Source organism: Ambystoma mexicanum, chromosome 5q (assembly GCF_040938575.1).
Source record: "Ambystoma mexicanum isolate Mex_15411 chromosome 5q, UKY_AmexF1_1, whole genome shotgun sequence".
Taxonomy (NCBI): Eukaryota; Metazoa; Chordata; class Amphibia; order Caudata; family Ambystomatidae; genus Ambystoma; species Ambystoma mexicanum.
Genome location: NC_090933.1, coordinates 450,506,782 through 450,530,252, shown reverse-complemented (window position 1 = coordinate 450,530,252; position 23,471 = coordinate 450,506,782).

Genomic DNA, 23,471 nt, shown 5'->3' with positions numbered 1-23,471 from the left:
AAATCAGGGAAGCTGATTTCATAGGGCATTTAACCCGTTCTGGGGAGGAACTTGATGAAGACGGTGACCTATGGTGAATTTTCTTCGAAAGTCACGAAGATGGCAAGTGGTGAGAACCACTGCGTAATCTGAATTATTTCTGTCTTCTTTCAATGAGGAGAAATATTTCTCGACTCGTCTGAAGACTGTCTTATCGACTGAGTCATCGATGGGGAGTTAGAACTACCTGCCACAAATGTTCCTCTTTGCTCTTACATGGCTTTCGCCGTCATCGATAGGCAGGCCCTACAGTTGAAGGTAGCGTGAGAGGAACCGAGGCACCACAGACACACCCGATGGGGGTCTGTAAGGGACATCTTCACCCCACAGTCCTGGCACGCACTTCTTAAACCCCAATTTCAGAGTCGAAAGGGCTGATGATGCCATTCTAATAATTTTTACTGGAAGATTCTCGTAGGGAACTGAAGCTCACTGTACCCAAAGTGATCGCTTTCATGGAAAAATGGAACTGAAGCCAATCGTCGATACACGCGCTTTTCACCATCAATGATGTTGACATCAAGATAGAGGCCTCTGAGGGACATCGAGGCGACAGGCATCGACACACAGCGCCCTCTGCTGGAAAGAATTTCCGAAGCAGCTGAAGCTTGATATGGAAATATCATAAAATGAGGAATATGTGGGAGGACACAATCCATTTGAAATAGAGGTTTACAGTAGGTATACAGTAATATAATGAATGTAGGTCTTGCCTACATAGAATGGTGTGGGACAGTCAATAGTGTATCTCTGATGTGAGTCAGGGGACTCTTTTGGATATGTAAAGTGTGTTTTAGGAACCTTTTAAAACCACCTTAATAAATTAAACATACAAAAATAGTCAATCAATAACATTGAGAATTTGGACAGACAGAAACAGTATCTTGAATGGTATAATTATTCTCGATGCACACATTGGGTATATAGGGCAGGTCGACCTATACTCTCCCCATGTGTCATCTGTTGATCTAGTATGCGCCTTCATCACAATTATTGTCTACTATTCCCTAATAATAGCTGTCCACATCAAAATAAGCCACAACCACTAAACAACCACTAAACTCCAAATTCGAAGAACCACCCTTGCAGCGGTATTAAAAGCACACACACCCACACTGGTTCCAGTTCATGAAAAAAGGGAATTACTGCTACTTTGCGAATTGGGAGCATTGTTTAGGGTTGAGATTTCTCTTCCAGGCAAAAGCGCTATTATCACTGACTTTCAAATAAAAATACCATTATTGTGTTTCAGTCTGCATGCATGCAATCAAAGACTGATTCAAAAAAGTATTAGTTCCTCAGCACAATCATATATTGGTCTCTTTATAATTAGGCAGGTCTATGCTAAGGAATGGTTTTGTTCCTCTGCTGGCCGTGAATGGGCCTGGCCACCATGCGGCAGAGTGTATTACGTGTTCTCTCTCCCCCATCGTTCTAATGTGGTGCACAAGGGAGAGTGGAGAGAGAGCGAGAACTGAGCCCCACACGTCTACGCTTGCAATGCATTAATTTAGTAAGACATGATTCTGTACAGCCCACGTTCGTTTAGAAAGTTGGGAATCTTTCTTTCTGTTGTTGGACTCTGTGATAGACCTGGCATTTCTTTTTGTCCACACATGTAATGGGCATATAGTTGTTCTTCATGCTTCTCCGCTGCACTGTCAGGATCTGGAGTCTCAAACAATTTTGAAGATCTCATAGTGCCATTGTGTGTTGCACTGTTTAGATTGCTTTCATTCATAATCACAGTGTTATTAGTGACATGTGCCTCTTTATATACAACTCATTCAGTTCATTCTTTTTTGTGTTGAGTATATATACTTAACAATTATTATAGCTCATACTACTGCTGCCTATATTCTGGGCACTCCTAAATTAACTGCACACTAGGCTTTTGACTGATTTGAATAATCGCTGTGACTAACTCCCATAATTGTTATAGCTCCTCCGACTATTACCTTCAATCCTAATACAAAACTCGATCGGCTGCATACCTATCATATAGCTGGTCTGAATCTTTTTTGTGTGCCTTCCGTAATTGTGTAATCTCATCTTACTTCTGCCTGTATGCCAAACATATAGCTAGTCTGACTGCATACCTGTCGTACACCTAACATGAATATTTTGTGTCTTGCCTATTTGTCAACAGGATAGCTTTAATGTGTCTTATTGCCTACCTGGCACATGGCTAGATTGATTCATTGTGCTTCCAGCTTAATATCTAACCTCACCATGCATCAGCCCCAAAACAAGCCACCAACAAGCGTAACACAATTGCAGGCCCTAATAAAATCAGGAAAATGGGGATAAGGGTCACCCTAGCTTCCTGACCACAATTCCACCCACCCCAACCTTTCTTTCAGTTTCACATCCTCAAGCTACAACTTGCTCACTAGATGCCCATAATCATAAAGACAGCAGAACTAGAAAGTAGAAAAGGAGAAGGACAAAACTGACACTTCTTCAAATCAATCGTCCGGAGACTATAAAGTATCCCATTTCCTCACCTAAGGAGGGGACTAATGGCCTTTATCTCCAATACACCTACCGAAGCACCCACCTGGAACCAACTACTATGAACAGACTATGACCAAACTCTGGCATCAGAAACAGGAGTTACCACCTATCCAACAACCTCCCACTCAACCATAAGCCCCCACTCTCAAAAAACCATGCCTACCACACCATTCATCATTAAGAACCATTCAGCAACCTCTACAGCCCCTGAGAGAAGACAGATAGCTGAGCCAGATCCTAAAATGAGTTTAATCAGCCTCCTTAAATCTGAAAACCTTAACATGGATACCTTGGATACAGTTGAAAGCAGCTGAGAAGGTATCCAGTGATCATGTCGCTATGCAAAGGGCCGCCAGGTGGTGACATTTCCATAACAGAGAAAACCCTCCGGACAATCAAACACGTTCCCCAAATATTCTAGGATTGGAGTTAATAATATATAATCATACCCTTCCAAGAAAATTTGAGGAAAGAATTTTAGGGTTCGGAATAAAAGTTGCCTACCTGGTGACATTTGCACAGCGACATCATCACATTGAACTGCTTAGAACAACTTAGTGACTCTCATCGTACTGAACCCAACCTGAAATGGTGGGCACCAGGTGAATCCTAATCAATGCAGGGTGTATCCTCAAACACTGACATTTTTGACCTTCTCTCTGATGACAACACAGAAGTTCTCTTCATCACTGAAACATAGCTTTCTGAAGACCAATCACCATTCATTCACAAAGGTATCCGACCAAGTTAAAAGATCATATGTGCACATCGTTGAAAAGGAGTGTTAGCTTTATTATACAAAGTGTGGGATGTATTGACCCACTTTTGCTCTGCCACGCGGCATCCCTGTGTTCTGTTGGTGCCAAAAATCCTAAAAGGGCCGCAAAACCATCATGCGCGCCAAAACCTATGGAAATCGCGCTTTGCAACACAAAAAGACAGCTGCCCAATCTGCCATGTATGTTGTCAGTGGTGGAATAGAGAGCACACTCCTGAAACATGTCACTGGCTTCACAACAAGTAAAAATGGAGCACAGAGGGAAAAGCAGTGCTTTGCTGAAAGAAATTCAAAATCTTGCTTTGAAATCCTTGTTCTTGGTTGCTGAAACTGCAAAATGCCGGTATAAAACACCCTCAAACATCCAATATTCTTGCTGGGTGCTACAATCCACTTAGTTCAAGAAATCATTGTGATATTACAATGTCCTGGAAATCTGAACTTGTTAAAGAAATATCCACAGCAAAAGTTGCCTGCCTGTGGAATCTGTCAACATCTGGGTGCAGTATCCTTGGCCCCCTAAATTACAGCTGTCAGAAGCCTGCTTTAAAACTGTAAACTTATACAACTGAAATCTAATGTCTGAAATCTAAGTGACCTGTTATTGAGAGTAGCCTAGGTTGCAACTGTTTAATCCCATGGTTTAGAATCTGGAATCAGTGTTCTAGCTGCTTGTTTTGAAATTACAAGTTTATTTTAAACCAAGAACAAAAAATGCAAAAGAAATAACTTTGGGATTTAAGCCTGACTTTAACCACTAAACCAGTATAACAGCTTCCCCCACAGAGGCCAGGCTTCTCTCTCCACCTGGAAATCACACCTATGTGATGATTATGGGGTGGAGGAAGAATTTGGTCTGCCAGGGGAAGAAGACAATGGACTTCCTCCAGTCAAAGGAAGGCTAAGTGTGAAGGGTCGTAAAATGGCCTGGGCCCAGGAGGAACTGGGAGGAGACTGCTTCTGAGCTGCAGGGAGAAGAAGGAGGTGGAGACAAACAGCCATCTGTGGCTGGACATTCACAAAGAACATTTTGTGTAAATACATATAACTTACTATGTAAAATTCTGAAAATTATAGAAATAACAGCATTGTTAATGTGATTTCTGGATGCACGGGTGAAGAGGTGCCAGAACTCTGTGGCATGTTCTAGGAAGAAATGGCAGAAAAAGTGATATTACACAAAATGTATTTTTGATAGAAGCATGAAACTTCATACACTTATGCCCATATTCAATGCACACATTTGTGGAAAGTTGCTCCGAAATTGGACATTGTGTTCCAGACAAAAAAGGCAACATTCTGTAAAAATCAGCGATGGGGTTTGGAGGAGTATCTGCTACACAAAATATGTAATCTATATATGTTATTGTTATAGAGGTTGCACACATAGAAATATGTATTTTACCAAAAGTAGATTTTGTGATGAAGAGGCGAGGTGTGGACTCTAGGCCTCGTAAAACCACATCATCATGATGACACACTGTTTTTCTCCTATCAAGGGAGAGGAGAGACCTTGACCAATCCCTAGCAAGAGGGCCACGCTTAGGATAATCCAGCACACACACCCCTTTATCATAAGCATAAACACAAACAGCTCAGCACTCACAAAAGACAGACAGATTCACCCACTAACCGATTGCTGGCGGAGCACCCTGGAGCAGAACCATCCATCTACCTTGCTCCAGACTCCAGAAACTTGGAAAGCAGAAAGCCCATCATATAGCTGAACCACTTTCAGCTAGGCCTTAAAATTCCAGCACCTCAGAAACCTAAGGGGAACCAAAGAAACAGCTGGGATGTGCTGTACTGCTTTCCTGCTGAAAAGAATTATTACCAGAACCAAAAGATCCAATCCAGTTGTGCAGTTCTGTGACCAGAGCCATTGCAGATCAGATCCAGTCCAGTTGTGCCATGCGGTGCCCAGAGCGCCTTGATGTTGCCAGTCCCAGGACTAGATTCCCTTCCCTGACCAGAAATCTTGACGGACCAGAATCGTGAGGGTTCCGTTTGAAGCATATCTAGTGAGTATCTATAAAATAGGATTGTGACACAGGCATATGTACTGTCCATAGTTAATCCCTATCTTAAACCCATCCTATCTTGTCTTCAGAACCTGATATTGTTAGGAGTATTTTTGAACTGTCCGAAATTTTCTTGCACTAAGTTTCTCTCATTTGTTTTCTAATATCATAAATTATTAGTGTTGTGAATAAATATATTGAATCCCAGAAAGAAAGTGAGTATCCTCTGCATGAAGGGTCCCTGGTCAGGACTGTGGAGATTCATGTGTGGCATTCTCTTTTTCTATAGTCATAATCTAGTATAAGAAATCCCATTTGTCTTTTAAAAGTGCATTCCTGTTTTTCCCATTCTTGCACCTGTCTCAGAAAAACGACCTCCACTAAAACATCCATAACTCATTAAAAGTTTCAACTTCTGCTCGTTAGCTTGTAGCTAACATCCTCCGCTTTCCATAGAACCTAAAACCGCATCCCAAATCCATATGGTTCTCCCGTAATCGCGATTACCGCACACGGAAAAGTTTGCTGCAAATTTTCGTTTAGGGAATTTCTGACACGTGTAAAACCGCTTTTGTTTGCTTCCGACCTTAAATCTCACATTGTTTCTTAGTTTTACATAATTGCTAGTGTTTATGTGCAACTATCTAAAGTGGCTCCCATAAGAATTTAAACTATTTCAGCAATTGAAACCATATTTAGTGTTTTTGCACATTCCATTCTCAGATAACTTTAAAAACCATTTTGACAGCTTGCCAATCAATTCTGTTTGTCTCTTGTGTTTGCTGGGGGGAAAGTGCAATTGATATTTTGTTTGAATTCTGCCATTCCTGAAACCTGTTATCTCCTCCTATCTCTTTACCTTGTCTATTGGGGGGTTGAGGGTGTGCAGGGGGAGATAGTAGCCACACTGCTATCTGTTCTGGACACACACACACAAAAGTATTATTTCTGTGCTGAATTGTTTTGCTCACTATTACTCCTTGTGATTAAAGAGATTGCTTAGTGTTACATCACCCCATTGGTGATTATTGTATACCCATTAAACATAATGGCCCTCATTACGACCCTGGCGGAAATCGAAAAACGATGGCGGAAATGCAAGACCGCCATCGAATAGCGCTCGGTGCGATTATGACCCGTCACCGCAAAGTACGAAGCCATTAGCGACACCGTAGTGAACGCCAACGCTAACTGCACCAAGTACGCGCACGCGCGCCATGCCAAACCGCAAAAACCACCATGGTGCAAGGGTACGCCAATTCCGACCCTAGCGGACATGTACCTAACGCCATCAAGCATGGCGGAATGTACCATACCGCCATGGTGAGAAGTACGGCATCGCGAACCAACCGTAAACGGCCCCACTGAGTGCCTGTACACCGCTCCCTGCCCACAAAGTACAACTCCCCGTAGGTGCAATGAAGTCACAATGCAACCATTGAAATGTACAAGTCACCCATGCATGGCAACGAACAAAAGAAACACAAGAGGGGCCAATGGGAGCTGCAGGGCACAGATGGCACGAATACAGAAGCCATCCCAATGGACATGACCACAGTCCCCCACCAAGAAACGCACGCAAACACAGGCACCTGTGACCAGCAATATTCCGAGAATCACATCATTCCACCAGTCCACCTGGCTGACCGGCATCTGTTACACAAAACCCAATCCCCCGCCCCTGAGCATGACAACATTCAAACTGTCATATTGGCAGCCCCCATCCCTGACCTCACGGGCTTCGTAGGCAAACGCGCCCAGTACAGTACCACACAACTAAACTCCGAAGCTGGAACCCAATGCAGATCTCCTCACAATACATCGGCCCCCAAATAGGCATATGCCACATCACTTGCAAAGAAGAACGCTACACGGGCCAAATCAGAATAGAAATTTAATGCACATCAAAATCAACAAGCCCATACAGCCATCAGGCCATGAACTCCAAAACACTTTTCACCATTGTGGGCTGCATCCGCAAGAAATGACCAGCCACTACTTGTGTGACGCCCTGTTCCCTCATGGTACACAGAGCCACATTCACGTACGAAAAGGCAACATGGAAGCGCACAGAACCGCAGGGCCGTCCCAATGAGGAGGCACTAGTCCAGCTGAAAGGCCGAAATGTTGCTCCGAGCCACCAGTACTGCGTAAGGGCATGTGGCCCATTGGCGATCGTCCCATAAGATCGTAATGCTGCTCCACTGATTAACACGAAGCAGCAGGTGTCGGGAGTAAAACCCATCTGCAGGAGTGGCATACAGATGGCAGTGGCAAAAGGGGAGGAGATACCTGTCAACCAAAAGAAAAGAAAAAGAACAGAATGGCCATCAGAACCACATTCCAACAACTCACTTCAATGATCACACTAAATCCACAGCCATATGCATGCTAGCCCACTCCAAAGGATCATCATCACCCCAAAACCACTAGCGACTCATTACCATCTATATCGAGGTGCAAACACCATCACAAACAAGTGTACCTGTGCATGCGTCTGTCAAAACATAATCCATCAGATGGGAATGTTGACGTGCATGGACACAAGTGTCTGAGGGCGCGTCGAGACAGGGAGGGCTCAACAAGGCCAGATAGACGATGGTCCCACTATGGCAGCCCTGCATCACATAGCGTAGGGGAGGCGGATAGATCCCAAGAAGCCCTGTACATGGCAAACTCTGTATCAAATCACCTGCCCATGCATCCATTCATCATTCCCTCATCCCGGAATCAAAACGCCTGAATAATTACTCACATAACATTAGAAACATCCATTGAGTCTGTGCGTTATGCAGCCTGCAAAATCCACAGTGCCCCAGCCCGTAATTCCAGTGTTGTGAAGTAACATGTATTTGGGAACGGCCGGCCTCATCGCCCACGTCGCTATTGCGCATCCCAAACTATTCATATCAATCATTGCATCCTCGCCATGGCCCCTGTCTCAAGGACATTGAACAATAGAACGTTATATTTGCAGTCAGACCTGTGGGCATCTCCTCGCCGCTAGCTGATAACCGAAAGCGCCGCCCTTCGAATTCCTCATTTGCAACATCACGGCGAAAAGGCATCTGTGGCCGCTTGAAATCACTAATTAATCCATCGAGTGCGGCTGTGTGTGGAAATGGCAACTGCCTTCACCCACAAATGGGACGCCCCGCCCGTCGTTGCAACTCGGTACAGTGATGCATGAGGGCCCACCGTTACTCGAGTACTACGTTCCACTGACCCTTCACAAGTCTGTTCGCGACTGCACAGATAGTATGTGAAACAATGGGACCACAGCAGAATGAACATGTCAACCAATGTTACACGGCCATCGGGTACAAATACATGATTGCAATAGCAAGATGCCATTCCCCGATTTGCAGCGTTGTGCGCGGGACGTGCTCGGCCAAAGGGGAGAGCAGTTTGCACAGGTGGAATGAATCACCACAGGTGGAGGCCATACAGCCTGAAAACACATAAATTGCACACCCAGTCTCCTCCCACAACCACACCGAAATGCTACCGGCAGGACTCGCGATGTTGGCCCTGGGGGACCTGATAGCACTGCAAGTACTCCAACTCCAAGAAGAAGACGAACACCAACTACAACCGGCCGCACGGTGGAGACGCAGGAGGAGGAGGAGGCCAAGGCAGGGCCAGCAAGGGCCGCCAGCACAGCCACTACCACCACGCAGGCAGCCCGCAATCCCACGCCTCCGAGCACATCCGTTCAACCTCACTGATGAGCAGATCCACACCCTCTACCGTCTGGACCGGGACACCATAGCCGCCATTGTGGACATGACACAGGCTGACCTTGTCAGCATGATAGATAGCCCAACCGCCATCCCACCCCTACTGAAGGTGGTGTCTGTACTACACTTCCTGGCCACAGGCACCTACCAGCACACAGTCGGACAGTTGCATGGCATTTCTCAGCCACTGTTCTCACGGACACTATTGCAAGTGCTCGATGCCCTCCTGCAGCACACAGACGACTACATCTCCCTACCACGCTCGGAGCAGGAAATTACGAACACAAAAGTGGGATTCCATGCACTTGCTGGCATACCGGGTTGCATTGGTGCCATCGACTGCACCCATGTGGAATTGGTCATCCCACATGCCATGGAGGCCCAGTACCGCAACCGAAAACAATTTCATTCCCTGAATGTACAAATGGTGTGTGACACCAACAGGATCATTACACATTGTTGTGCCCGATTCCCTGGATCAACCCATGATTCTATGGTCTTGAGGAACTCTACAATACCACGCTACATGGAGCGACACGCAGGGAACAGATCCTGGCTACTCGGTGAGTCTCATTACATGCATGATAATGGGGGCTATGTGATTCGGCAATGACCTGGCAGGAAGGGGGGGGGGTGTGCGTACGTAGTAATGGCATTCCACATCATACGTTTCTCATCCACATACAGGTGATGCTGGATATCCACTGAAGAGATGGCTCCTCACACCAGTCCGGAACCCACGGGACCAGCATGAGGAGGACTACAACCATGCCCACTCACGTACCCGTGTAGTCATTGAACAGGCATTCGGCCTACTGAAGGGTCGTTTCCGCTGCCTCAGCAGGTCTGGCGGGGCACTCCTGTACCGCCATGAGAAGGTTGCAAAGATGGTCATGGCATGTGTCATGCTACACAACATGTGCGTACGTAGAAATGTGCCCATGCCCCCTGACGCAGAACTGCATGCACCTGAAGATGGTCAGGATGAGGGTGGGGATGTGGCAGCACCTCAAGGAGTCGGCGAGGCACAGGAGGCCCGTGAAATTCGTCAGCATCTCATTGATGTATGCTTCTAGCACTCACGCCTGGTGGCTGATACATGGACACGGGACTCGTGGCACTGTGTGTGTCTGGGACATGCACAATATGGACTGTATGCCTATGATGGCCTAGTACACAAATATCAATGTCCACACATCTCATTGGTTGATCGTGCACTTTTTATGGCATATGTGATATCATGTTGTACACTCTATCGACCCGCCACCCAAGTGAGCCCAACACCCCCCCTCCACCCTCCTACCTCCCCCCCGAACACCAGTGTCCAAAGATGCTCATTGTCAGTGGGCAGTCGCTATTGCAAGCCCCCTCTGCGGGTATCAGGGGCACCCCTGCCTGTGGAGCGCAGGTTCCTCCCAGATCTACGTTGGGGGCTGCCCTGGACGGAACTTGCAACGGATGATGTCTCTGCCTGCTCACGTCCATGCATGTCCCTAAGGGTTTGTGAGAGCTCAGTGAGCACACGGCGCACTGCGGCTAGTTCGGCACATACGTCTTTGGACGTCGCATGCACTTCCCCCCTCAGGCTCTCGGTGCTTCTCTCCAATTGGACTCTCAGGCTCTCGGTGCTACTCTCCATTTGTGCCCTTAGTGTCTCTGTACCTCTCTCCATTTCTGCCCTAAGTGTCTCAGTTGATGTTTCTATGTCTGCCTTAGTGCCCCCACATTCATCGGCATGGTCCTTGAGGAGCGTGGCCAGTTGCTGCTGTTGCACGATTAACTGGTCGAGGGACTGTTGCCTCTGCTGGGCCATGGCCATTTGCGGGGGTGTCACAGAGGGGCTGTTGTCCTCATGTTGCCTTGCCACAGGGCTTGTGGGGGATGGCCGGTCGTCGTCTTGTGGGTGCCCCTGCGTGGTATCCTCAGGTTGTACGGGATCGGACAGACAGGGGGATTGGGAGAGGTCATGGATGGATCTGACTTCGGCATCCCCGTCTTCTGTGTCGGAGCATGCTGCCATCAATGGGGTGTCACCTATGGTGCTGCTGCCACCGGAGCCAGTGCCTTCTGTGGCATCCGTTGGGGGGACCTGTGGTGGTGGTGGTGTGGGCATGCTGGCTGCTGGGGTGCCTGTTGATGTTCCCTCCTGTGTGCTGCCACCTGATTTGTGCTGCTGCCGTGTCTTGATGCGTGCAGCTGAGGTGGAGGGTCTTTGGCCGTTGGTCTTGGCCCTCTTTGCAGGTGTGCTGGTAGGGGTGTCCTGGAGCTCGTCGTTTGGATCGGACCCTGTGGTGGAGTAAAGGAGGCCGAGGGTTATTGATGGGTCTGTGGGAATTGGAATGGCATTGTGTCACATGCATTGGGGTGGTACCTGAGGGTGATTTGGGTCGGGGCCTTGGAGGTGGTTTCATTTGTGTGTGGAGTGAGGGTGCAGTTGTGTGGCAGCCTGCAGTTAGGGTGTGCCTGCTGCACGTGTAGTGCGTGTATTAGGGGTTTTTAATTATTTATGTATTTATTGTGGGTTTTAACGTGCGCTATCAGGCCGATGTGTGTGGACGTTCTCCTGGACATGTGTTTCTGTTGCACTATGTGGACGCATGGTACTTCACATGATTGGACATTGTGGATTTGGCATTGTTTTGTTAGGGCCACCTACCTGAATCTTCGGATGTCTGCACTCCTTTCTCCATCCCTCCGACTCCCTCTATGCTCTCCATTCCGATGGTGGAGGCACAGATTTCTTCCCAGGGGGTCAACTTGATGGGTGATTCAGGACCTCCCCCGGTGGCTGTGGCAATGTTGCGGTTGGCAGAGAGTATGCTGCGGACGCGTATCCGCAGGTCGTCCCATCGCTTACGGCATTGCTGTGGGGTGCGGGGTGCGGTCCCCACCGCACTTACCCGCTGTGCCACCAGAGCTCATATGGCCTTCTTGTTCGCAAGTGCCGTCCTGGTCATTTGCGTGGAGAAGACGGCGGCGGCATTCTCCTGGAGGGTCTCTGTTAGCACGGTGAGTTCCTCACGGGAGAAGTGGACCTGCCGCTTGCGGTCGCACGCTTTCTTCGCTACTTTTCCCATTTTTCTTGGTTTCGCTAGGGTGGATGACGGGTTGGGGTGTGTCTCAGGGTAGTGTTTATAGTGGTTGTGTGGATTTCGTGGTTTTATGGGTGTACGGCGGGATGTTTCCCGTTCCGGGCCCATGTTTTAACTTCCGTTTCCGTATATTTCCGGTCACCGTACTTTCCGGTAGGCGCACACTGCGGTGTCCGCTGAGATGGGTGGCGGTATTGCACCTAGGGCGCCGTACGGCGGCGGTGTGGGCCGTTTTGGGGTCATTTCCGCCATCGCGGACTTTGCACTTCCGCCATGCCGTGGTGCTCGTGCCCGATGGGTCGGAATGGGCCGCACTTTGCTCCTTCGTGCAATGGCGGAAACGCTAGTTACGCTGTGGCGGTCCGGTCAGTCACTTTCCGCCAGGGTCGTAATGAGGGCCAATGTGATTAATTGTAACTACATAAATACATATTTTAACTTTGCAAACCAGCCTGATTCCTGGTTCACTGGGACCGGGGGGGTTCCAAGAGAAGGGTGTGATATGAGTGGTACATCGTTCAGAATAAAAGAACTTTTAGACACAAATAAATAAGGATCTCAGTTGTGCATTACACGCTAGGCATTGACTTAGGTGAAGTGCCGGATTGAAATCACTTACAAAAGACACCTTCAAAGTCTCAACACCATCCAACAACATCCCAGACTTTGAATCCCTTGCCCCGACCATCTTCATAGTTCACATAACCTCACTTAACACATACTTAACCTTCCTCTTAACATAGAGGACTCCGTCCTACAGCCTGCATTTTGCAGCCACCAAATTGTCAGTAGATCAGCAACTTCTCAGGGAGATTTCAACCTCTGGTTCGACAAAGAAGACAGCCCTGCCCCAAAGTCTGTTCACCTTTCATGCAGAGACTACTTATCCATGCCTTTTACAATCGTCACAGAGAAATCACCCCTTGCAGAACCATCAAAAGAGCCACCAACTTTGAGCAGACCCTAGGAAGAAATACTTATCAACACTCTACTAGAAAGGTTTGAAGCAAACAAATGTACCCTCTCCTATCAATTACACTAGATGTGAAATTCTACAGATACATAGCCAAAATAATTCTGCCTTAGACAGTATTGCACCTAAGAAATCTTTCAAAAACTCCCAAAAGAAGTATCAAGCTAAAAGGTTCACTGCCAAATGAATCCATTTTCAACAAGGACAATCGTAAACTTGAGAAAATGGAGAGAAAAAGTAAACTAGAAACTAACTAATTTGCCTACCATCATTAGGCGTGCCTCTACAGAACAAAAGTGATAAGAGAAAAGAAAGCAAACTTCTCCAAAAGCATTGAATCAACAGCAAAATGGAAATGTTTAAAATACTCCACAAATTCAAACACCTGACAGCTGACAGCTTCCAACACAAATTCTGATCCACCTCAAGAACTCAGTGATCAGATTTCTGCACATTTCAACAAACATATCATCGACATCCAAGAGCTAATGTCTCCTTCCACCTCCTCTCCAACCTCTCTAAGCCTTGTCTGTCCTATCTTTATAGAAGACCTGCTCATTACCATTGATTCTTTTAACCCAGTTGGATCGGCAGAGTGTCCATGCTACCTCAATCTCTACAAATTCATCATTAAAGTTCTAGAACCAATGCTTATTTTTCTATCCTTCCTCAATGAGTTTACTAGCAGTGGAAGTGTGCCAGATCTGCTGAAATATGTATACATCAGAGCACTTCTAAAAAAAGCTTCTGACCCAAATAGCCCTGCTAGCTCCATCCATTCTCTAACACCCTCTTTCATCTGAAAACATTTGGAAAATTAAATAAAATAACCTCCAGGAATTCATTGAAATGAGAAACCCCCTGGAGGTGGCACAGCATGGATTCAGACCATCCAGTGGCACAGAATCAGCTCTGTGCTCAATCTGGGACACACTCAAAAACAATGCAGATGAAACCTCTGCTTGCACTCACATCCTGTTGGACATCCTGGCTGTATTTGACACCGTTAGTCATGAGATCCTCCTAAAAAGACTGAAAGACATTGGAAATAAAGAAACAACTCTGCAATAGATTGCCTCCTTCCACACTGGTAGAACCAAAACCACTATCTTTGGCCCTTATAAACCCCAGCCTCATCCACTAACCAGTGGATTACTATGAGGATCTTGCTCTTACCTCTTCCATTCAACATTTACCTCACACCCCTACTAGAGCTCAACAACCAATTTAGCATCACCTGTCAAAACAGCATGGATGATGCACAAATTACCTACAAACCTGAGAACAAACCCTGAACAACGCACTAAATATTAAAACCTGCCTTGAACATGTGGATACATGGATGAGAGCAAAAAGACTTAAGCTCAACCACATTAAAAGACCATTTATGCTCTCCTTGCCACCAGCATCTAACTCCACCAAAATCCCTTGGCCCGACGTGATGTTCCCATGTCCACTATCATTATAAATCCTGGAATCACAATTGAAATCACCATCAGCCTCAAACCACAGGTCAAAGCAATACTCACAACCCGTTTTTACCAACTCCACACTACGCATCACACTTTACCTTACTTAAAGTTTATTCTCAGAATCGTGGATATGATTTCACTTGTTCTATCCAGACTAGGCTAACAGCCTGTATCTCAGTCTCCTAGACTTTCTGATGAGAAAACTTCAAAAAGTCAAAAAAGCAGCAACAAGACTACTCCTCAGAATTAAAAGATTTGAACATATCAAGCCAGAATTACTTAGTCTACATTGGCTGCCGATCACGATAAATTGCACATCGCTCCTACCAGGAAATGGGCAACTTATCCCTCAGATGGAAGTTCCAGTACTACACTGCATCCAGGACGCTAAGGTCAAGCAATGATGCACTTGTCCTAATTCCCAAATTCATAATGAAACAACAAGGAGGATCTGGTTTCTCCTTTCTCGTCACACAGCTCTGGCACAGCCTAACTAAACACATCTTCATGGAAGCAAACCACCTTACATTCAAGAAACATTCCAAAACATTGCTCCTAAACACACTAAATTGAAAAGAATGAAAGATTACAGCAACCAATCAAACATCTATGCAACGGTTACCCTGTCAACCCAACACACTGATAGTATTTAAACATGTGTCCAGCACATCATACAAATTTCTTTCATGTAAGAAAGTCACATATGTATTGCATCCATGCTACAAAATATGAAACTGCACCATAGTCACTCAAAGAAATATAAAACCAAGAGCCAGCAAGCAACAATACACCAAACACGTTCACCTGCCCTCCTTACCTTCTCATTCCTCACTAACTTCTCTTTTTCTAAAATCTTAGCTTGTACTTCATTCACCCTCTTCAGATGACCCACCAGTTCTAATCGAAGTAACATACTCCTAACCTACACATTTTGTAACAACAACCTTTTTTTTCAATTATCAGTTTTACATTTTAAATTCCATTTGGCATTTAACAAATCAGAACTTGCCTTTATGGCAAACATTCACCTGTTTGGAACCACCAGAAAGCTATCTTAAAATATTGTGTCGTTATCTCCTTCATTTGGTACTTTCTGCAGTTTGGTGTGCTTTGAAAGTGTACTAGCCTTGGGGTGGACATTTCAATTTGACTTCATCTGTGGATGAATATTAGGTGCTCTGTTTGCATGCTTTTAATATGATTTCTTATTCAAAAGTGACTACTTTTGTTTTATTGAGAGTGTATGTATCCGTCTACCTCTTCTACTCTTCAATTCTCTCCTACATCCTCCACCGAATTAGCACCCTTGCTTAACAGTGTCAACTCATGTTGCACTCCTATCAATATGTTTACTTCTGAAATGGTCAAACACTTAGAAACAATACTCCCTCCCTTTTCTCTATGAGCTATTTTACCTCTCTCTCACTAATTGTCTCTTCCCTGTCTCCTTCAAATATGCAACTGTCCTACCCCAAATGAAGAAACCCTCTCCTGATCGAATTGTCCCAGCAAACTATCGCCCGACTTATCTCCTACTCCATTACTTAAAGGTCCTTGAGTGGGTGGTTTTGAACAGGATTAGTAAGTACCTTGAGGATAATGACATTGGAGATCAACTTAAACACAGCTTCCACTATAAACACTTCAATGGGATTGCAGTCATGCATGTCTCCAGCTTTCTCCTTGACACTCACCTCGCCAACGGTTCTTCAATGCTCAACCTTTTGGACCTATCTGTTTTCTTTGATACTGTTGACTTCCTCTCTCTCCTCCTCACTCTCAAAGACATTAGTATCTAAAATCTGATGTAGCCTGAATCCGCTGCTACCTGAAAGGTTGCTCCTTTAAAGCCTCCTGGAACTCAAATCTCTGACTTCACTTGTCTCCCCTTGGGTATCCCAAGGATCAGTCCTTTGATGTTTACTCTTCACCCGCTATACCACTGCCTTAGGAAGACTGATGCCATCCTTTGGCTTTCACTTTCAGTTCTTTTTTTGACTACACTCAAATATGTGTTTCCTTTCCCTCCTTCACGCCAGCTATCTCGAAACAGATTACCAATTGTCTCTGGATAGCTCTCCACGACTGCCTCACGCTGAACACTTTGAAAACATCTTTTGCCAAGCTTCCAACACTATCCCTCCCAAACCCTCTTCCACCTTCTTCCCTCCTAACCTTGTTGATCCCACATCCAAGGCTCACAACCTTGGGATCCTCTTCGATAGCGACCTCAGACCGGAATAATTCATCACTACCACCACCTCTGCTACTTGTGTTAACTGTCACAATGTTCTGAGAATGCACCTCATTCCAGGTTTGGCAGTATTCTGGTGGTAAATCTGCAGAAATACCACCAAGCTTAATTAGTGCTACAGCCACCCGGTCCCGTGGAGTTACCACGTGGTGGTAATTCCCCATTTCTGAGTCCATACGACTCCATGGGGACTTTCTTTTGAGATTTACTGCCGGATTTACTGCCGGACGAATTACAGCACTGTAAATCTGCCAATTTTTTAGGTAAAGCAGAGGATTATACTCCAGCAAGAAGCTGGATGTAAATCCCCCACTTTTCCTCCAAAATTTCAGATTTACCAGGCGATAATACTGCCATTGGTAAATCCACCAAAAATTATAATTTGGTGACGTGGGAATATTGGCAGTAACTGAATTAGCACCACTTTTTCCTGAACCGCCAACCTTTTAATGAGGCCTATAATGTGTCAATGTATTACATACTAATCTATGAAAACACTAATCACCACCCTCATACCCCACAAACTCCACTACTGATCATGCCTGCTCCTTGACATTCCTCTCTACCCCTTCCTCTTTCTTCACATAGTCTTCAATTTATCTATCCATACTCTACAATCTGCCCAGATCCTCCCCCACTTCTATCTATTGAAACCATGCTGCTTACCTCTCCATGCACAACCGCTCCTATTTCAAGTTCCTATCCCATTTTCTACAAAAGTATTAATGGTCTTGCTCCTGAGTACCTGGCTGACGTTTTTCTGTCTACTCACTACCTTGTTCCCTCTGCTCTTCATCTACACTCAACCTACTTTTCCAGTGCTCCCATCCCCTGTGCATCCTCTCACTTCTGCCCTTTCTCCCTACTCGCCCCATTCCATTGGAGCCCACTGCCTATCAAAGCCAGCCCATCGATGGCTCTCTTCAAAGCTTGGCTTAAACCTCACCTATTGGCAAACGCAGGAGCCCCCCGACACTCTCCCTCATCCTTGCTATCTGACCTTAGCACTGCCTCCGGTTACAAGTAATAATGTAATTTTTAGTGTGGCTACTAGGTGGTTTTTATCGAAACCTAGAAGTCACAACAAATGCATTGTTGTACAGATAGGGAGAAATGGCATATGAGGAGAGGCACAAAGCTTGCAGGTATTGTCTGGTTATTTGCCCATCCATTGACTGCCCACAACCATGTTAATCCCTATGGCCAGTCCCACCCAATTTCTGCTCCTCCCCACCCAAAACACCTCCTCATAGGAGCTCATTGAGTTTGCTTTAACCAAGCCTTACCATCAAACTGTGCACTCAAAGTGATTGCCAGTGTTTTTTCAAAGCAGTCTTCTGAGAGTTAATGGGCTTCATTACAACTCCTGAGGTAGCCGCACTGGTAAAAACGGCAGGCTGCCTCCAGAGTTGTGTTTTTTTTCTGGCACCTGGCTTTAGGGAATCACTGGGGCATTACAGCCCCGGCAATCTGTGAAGCCAGGCGCCAGGAAATGTAACTCCCCGTTCCCATTTGAGTCCCATAGGACTCAATGGGAATGGGGAGGACGGAAGAACTGCCACTGTGTGCAACAGTGCCGGTGCTTCCATGAAAGTCTGTGAGTGACTGCTGTACCGCCCGCCAGCGACCTGGCGGGCAGGATGGCAGCCGCTCACAGAAGAGTGTGCCGGTCCGGTAGCAACGGTGCCGGTACGTTTACCATCACCGTTGTTGCTGGACCGGCACACTCATAATAAAGCCCAATGACTTGAGTGGAGTTGTAAACGTGCTACTGGTTTAATCAAATATTTCTTAACCTGGTCTGCCTTCAGCAACTTGATTTATAACCATTATGTGTGTCCTTCACTGAAGTCCTATTAAAAACAGGTATTGGCAAAGCTAACAATTTATGCTTGTGCTTGTACTAGGCATTTGCCAGGCACTGCTATTAGATGTCTAGGTACTCCCACCATTTTGAACTTGCTACTATCATTAGCCAATTAATTCCACTACAGCAGTGCCTGGCAAGTGTTTTCCCTTTCCTACACAAAAGCCCAACCTGTTACCATTGCCAGTGCTTGTATACATCTGTACCATAGTCCTGTTTAGTTTGCAGCACTTGCCCCTATTTTAATGTTAGCTTTATAAGTCACCTGGTGCTTTTTGTTTTCTGTTTTGTCCCTGGTCTATGTCCCACCTCGTTCACCAACTCAAAAAGTGTCTCACCACACATTCTCATCTTTATTCTTTTGTACGTGCACCCTTATGGGCAATGCCTCTGCCAAATTTGAAAGTGTCATTGTAAGTCACTTCTGATAAAAACTGGCATCCCTGCTCTTCAAATAAATACAAAATACAAAACATTCCCGTATGGCTATATCCTCAATGGAAAGTTCCTTTCAGGAGGTTATCCTGTAGTTATGAAGCTGGGAAGAGGTTTCATGACACCTTCTTGTTCCGAATGTGCAATCCAGGAAGTACATTGGCTTCTTCACTTTCTTTTTCAACATCTTCGGCAGATGCTGCTATGCATTCCACACTGACAGGGTAATTCATAGAATTTCGAACAAAAGTGGCGCACACGGCTGTCGCACAGTGTGCGCGTGCGAATGTCTGCGCCAGCCGCGTGCACTAAAATCGATTTCCGCGGAGAGCGTATTCATGGATTTTAGCCTCCAAAACCAGCAGTGGCGCAGAGTGGTGCAGCGACCCTGCAGCAGTGCCAGTTACGCCCCCAAGAACGCCCTCGGGCAAGGAAAAGCCATCAAAATTCCCAATTCATCGCAAAGGGCTGCGCTAACCCTGGACCAGTTTACAGGGCGGCCAAACAGCAAACGCCAAGCGGGGAACGTGTATTACTGGGGTGCGCATGAAGTTACACACGCGAAAGGGCCTGTGCGAGTGGAGTATGGGGTTGGCGGGAAGTTTCATCCGCGATTTCAGCAGAGCATCCGCGATTTCAGCAGGGCACGTGTATTACGGGGTTCACGGGAAGTTTCACACGCAATTGGCCTGGGTACGTGTATTTCAGGGGTGCGGGAAAAGTTTCACACGCGATTGGCCTGGGTATGTGTATTTCAGGGGTGCGTGGGAAGTTTCACACGCGATTGGCCTGGGCACGTGTATTTCAGGGGTGCGCGGGAAGTTTCAGACGCGATTGGCCTGGGTACGTGTATTTCAGGGGTGCGCGGGAAGTTTCACATGCGATTCGACTTGGTACGTGTATTTCAGGGGTGCACAGGAAGTTTCACACACGATCGGCCTGGGTACGTGTATTTCGGGGGTGCGCGGAAGTTTCACACGCGATTGGGCTTCGTACGTGTATTTCAGGGGTGCGCGGGAACTTTCACACGTGATTGGCCTGGGTACGTGTATTTCAGGGGTGCGCGGGAACTTTCACACGCGATTGGCCTCGGTATGTGTATTTCAGGGGTGCCCGGGAAGTTTCACACGTGATTGGCCTGGGTACGTGTATTTCAGGGGTGCGCGGGAACTTTCACACGCGATTGGCCTAGGTACGTGTATTTCAGGGGTGCGTGGGAAGTTTCACACGCGATTGGCCTGGTTACGTGTATTTCAGGGGTGCGCGGGAAGTTTCACATTCAATTGGCCTGGGTACGTGTATTTCAGGGATGCGCGGGAAGTTTCACACGCAATTGGGCTTCGTACGTGTATTTCGAGGGTGCACGGGAAGTTTCACACGCGATTTGCCTGGGTACGTGTATTTCAGGGGTGCGCGGGAACTTCCACACGCGATTGGCCTGGGTACGTGTATTTCAGGGATGTGCGAGGAGTCCTACACGTGAATTGGCAGTGTGGGTCGTCCCAGGTGTCCCCTCTACCCCCTCCACGGCCCCTGCAGGCAGCCCACACCACAGGGGTCTACCCTGCACCCCTGGTCATGCCCCGCAGGCAGCCCATCCACCATGGGCATTCCCCCAGCCAAGCCACATGTCACGTTGCAATATGATCACCAACTCATGTCTCCCAGCACCCCCACCCCCCAGCAGTGCAGGGCACCTGCCAGCAGGCCCCCACTCATGTCCCACTCATGTCCCCTTGCACCCCCACCCCCCAGCAGTGCAGGGCACCTGCCAGCAGGCCCCCACTCATGTCCTACTCATGTCCCCTTGCACCCCCACCCCCCAGCAGTGCAGGGCACCTGCCAGCAGGCCCCCACTCATGTCCCACTCATGTCCCCTTGCTCCCCCACCCCCCACCAGTGCAGGGCACCTGCCAGCAGGCCCCCACTCATGTCCCCTTGCACCCCCACCCCTCAGCAGTGCAGGGCACCTGCCAGCAGGCCCCCATTCATGTCCCACCCATGTCCCCTTGCACCCCCACCCCCCAGCAGTGCAGGGCACCTGCCAGCAGGCCCCCACTCATGTCCCACACATGTCCCCCAGCACCCCCAACCCCCAGCAGTGCAAGGCACTTGCCAGCAGGCCCCCACTCATGTCCCACTCATGTCCCCCTGCACCCCTACCCCCCAGCAGTGCAGGGCACCTGCCAGCAGGCCCCCACTCATGTCCCCCAGTACCCCCACCCCCCAGCAGTGCAGGGCACCTGCCAGCAGGCCCCCACTCATGTCCCCTAGAAGCCCCACCCCCTAGCACTGAGGGGCACCTGCCAGCAGGCCCCACTCATGTCCCTCAGCACCCACACCCCCCAGCAGTGCAGGGCACCTGCCAACAGGCCCCCACTCATGTCCCACTCATGTCCCCTTGCACCCCCACCCCCCAGCAGTGCAGGGCACCTGCAGCAGGCCCCCACTCATGTCCCACACATGTCCCTTGCACCCCCATCCCCCAGCATTGCAGGGCACCTGCCAGCAGGCCCCCACTCATGTCCCCCAGCACCCCCACCCCCAGCAGTTCAGGGCACCTGCCAGCAGGCCCCCACTTATGTCCCCCAGCACCCCCACCCCCCAGCAGTGCAGGGCACCTGCCAGCAGGCCCCCACTCATGTCCCACTAATGTCCCCTTGCACCCCCACCCCCCAGCAGTGCAGGGCACCTGCCAGCAGGCCCCCACTCATGTCCCACACATGTCCCCCAGCACCCCCAACCCCCAGCAGTGCAGGGCACCTGCCAGCAGGCCCCCACTCATGTCCCACTCATGTCCCCTTGCACCCCACCCCCCAGCAGTGCAGGGCACCTGCCAGCAGGCCCCCACTCATATCCCCCAGCACCCCCACCCCCAGCAGTGCAGGGCACCTGCCAGCAGGCCCCCACTCATGTCCCCCTGCACCCCCACCCCCACCAGTGCAGGGCACCTGCCAGCAGGCCCCCACTCATGTCCCCCTGCACCCCCACCCCCAGCAGTGCAGGGCACCTGCCAGCAGGCCCCCACTCATATCCCCCAGCACCCCCACCCCCAGCAGTGCAGGGCACCTGCCAGCAGGCCCCCACTCATGTCCCCCTGCACCCCCACCCCCAGCAGTGCAGGGCACCTGCCAGCAGGCCCCCACTCATGTCCCCTTGCACCCCCACCCCCCAGCAGTGCAGGGCACCTGCCAGCAGGCCCCCACTCATGTCCCACTCATGTCCCCTTGCACCCCCATCCCCCAGCAGTGCAGGGCACCTGCCAGCAGGCCCCCACTCATGTCCCACACATGTCCCCCAGTACCCCCAACCCCCAGCAGTGCAGGGCACCTGCCATCAGGCCCCCACTCATGTCCTACTCATGTCCCCTTGCACCCCCCACCCCCCAGCAGTGCAGGGCACCTGCCAGCAGGCCCCCACTCATGTCCCACTCATGTCCCCTTGCTCCCCCACCCCCACCAGTGCAGGGCACCTGCCAGCAGGCCCCCACTCATGTCCCACTCATGTCCCCTTGAACCCCCACCCCTCAGCAGTGCAGGGCACCTGCCAGCAGGCCCCCATTCATGTCCCACCCATGTCCCCTTGCACCCCCACCCCCCAGCAGTGCAGGGCACCTGCCAGCAGGCCCCCACTCATGTCCTACTCATGTCCCCTTGCACCCCCACCCCCCAGCAGTGCAGGGCACCTGCCAGCAGGCCCCCACTCATGTCCCACTCATGTCCCCTTGCTCCCCCACCCCCCACCAGTGCAGGGCACCTGCCAGCAGGCCCCCACTCATGTCCCCCAGTACCCACACCCCCCAGCAGTGCAGGGTACCTGCCAGCAGGCCCCCACTCATGTCCCCCAGAAGCCCCACCCCCCTAGCACTGAGGGGCACCTGCCAGCAGGCCCCACTCATGTCCCTCAGCACCCACACCCCCCAGCAGTGCAGGGCACCTGCCAACAGGCCCCCACTCATGTCCCACTCATGTCCCCTTGCACCCCCACCCCCCACCAGTGCAGGGCACCTGCAGCAGGCCCCCACTCATGTCCCACTCATGTCCCCTTGAACCCCCACCCCTCAGCAGTGCAGGGCACCTGCCAGCAGGCCCCCATTCATGTCCCACCCATGTCCCCGTGCACCCCCACCCCCCAGCAGTGCAGGGCACCTGCCAGCAGGCCCCCACTCATGTCCTACTCATGTCCCCTTGCACCCCCACCCCCAGCAGTGCAGGGCACCTGCCAGCAGGCCCCCACTCATGTCCCACTCATGTCCCCTTGCTCCCCCACCCCCCACCAGTGCA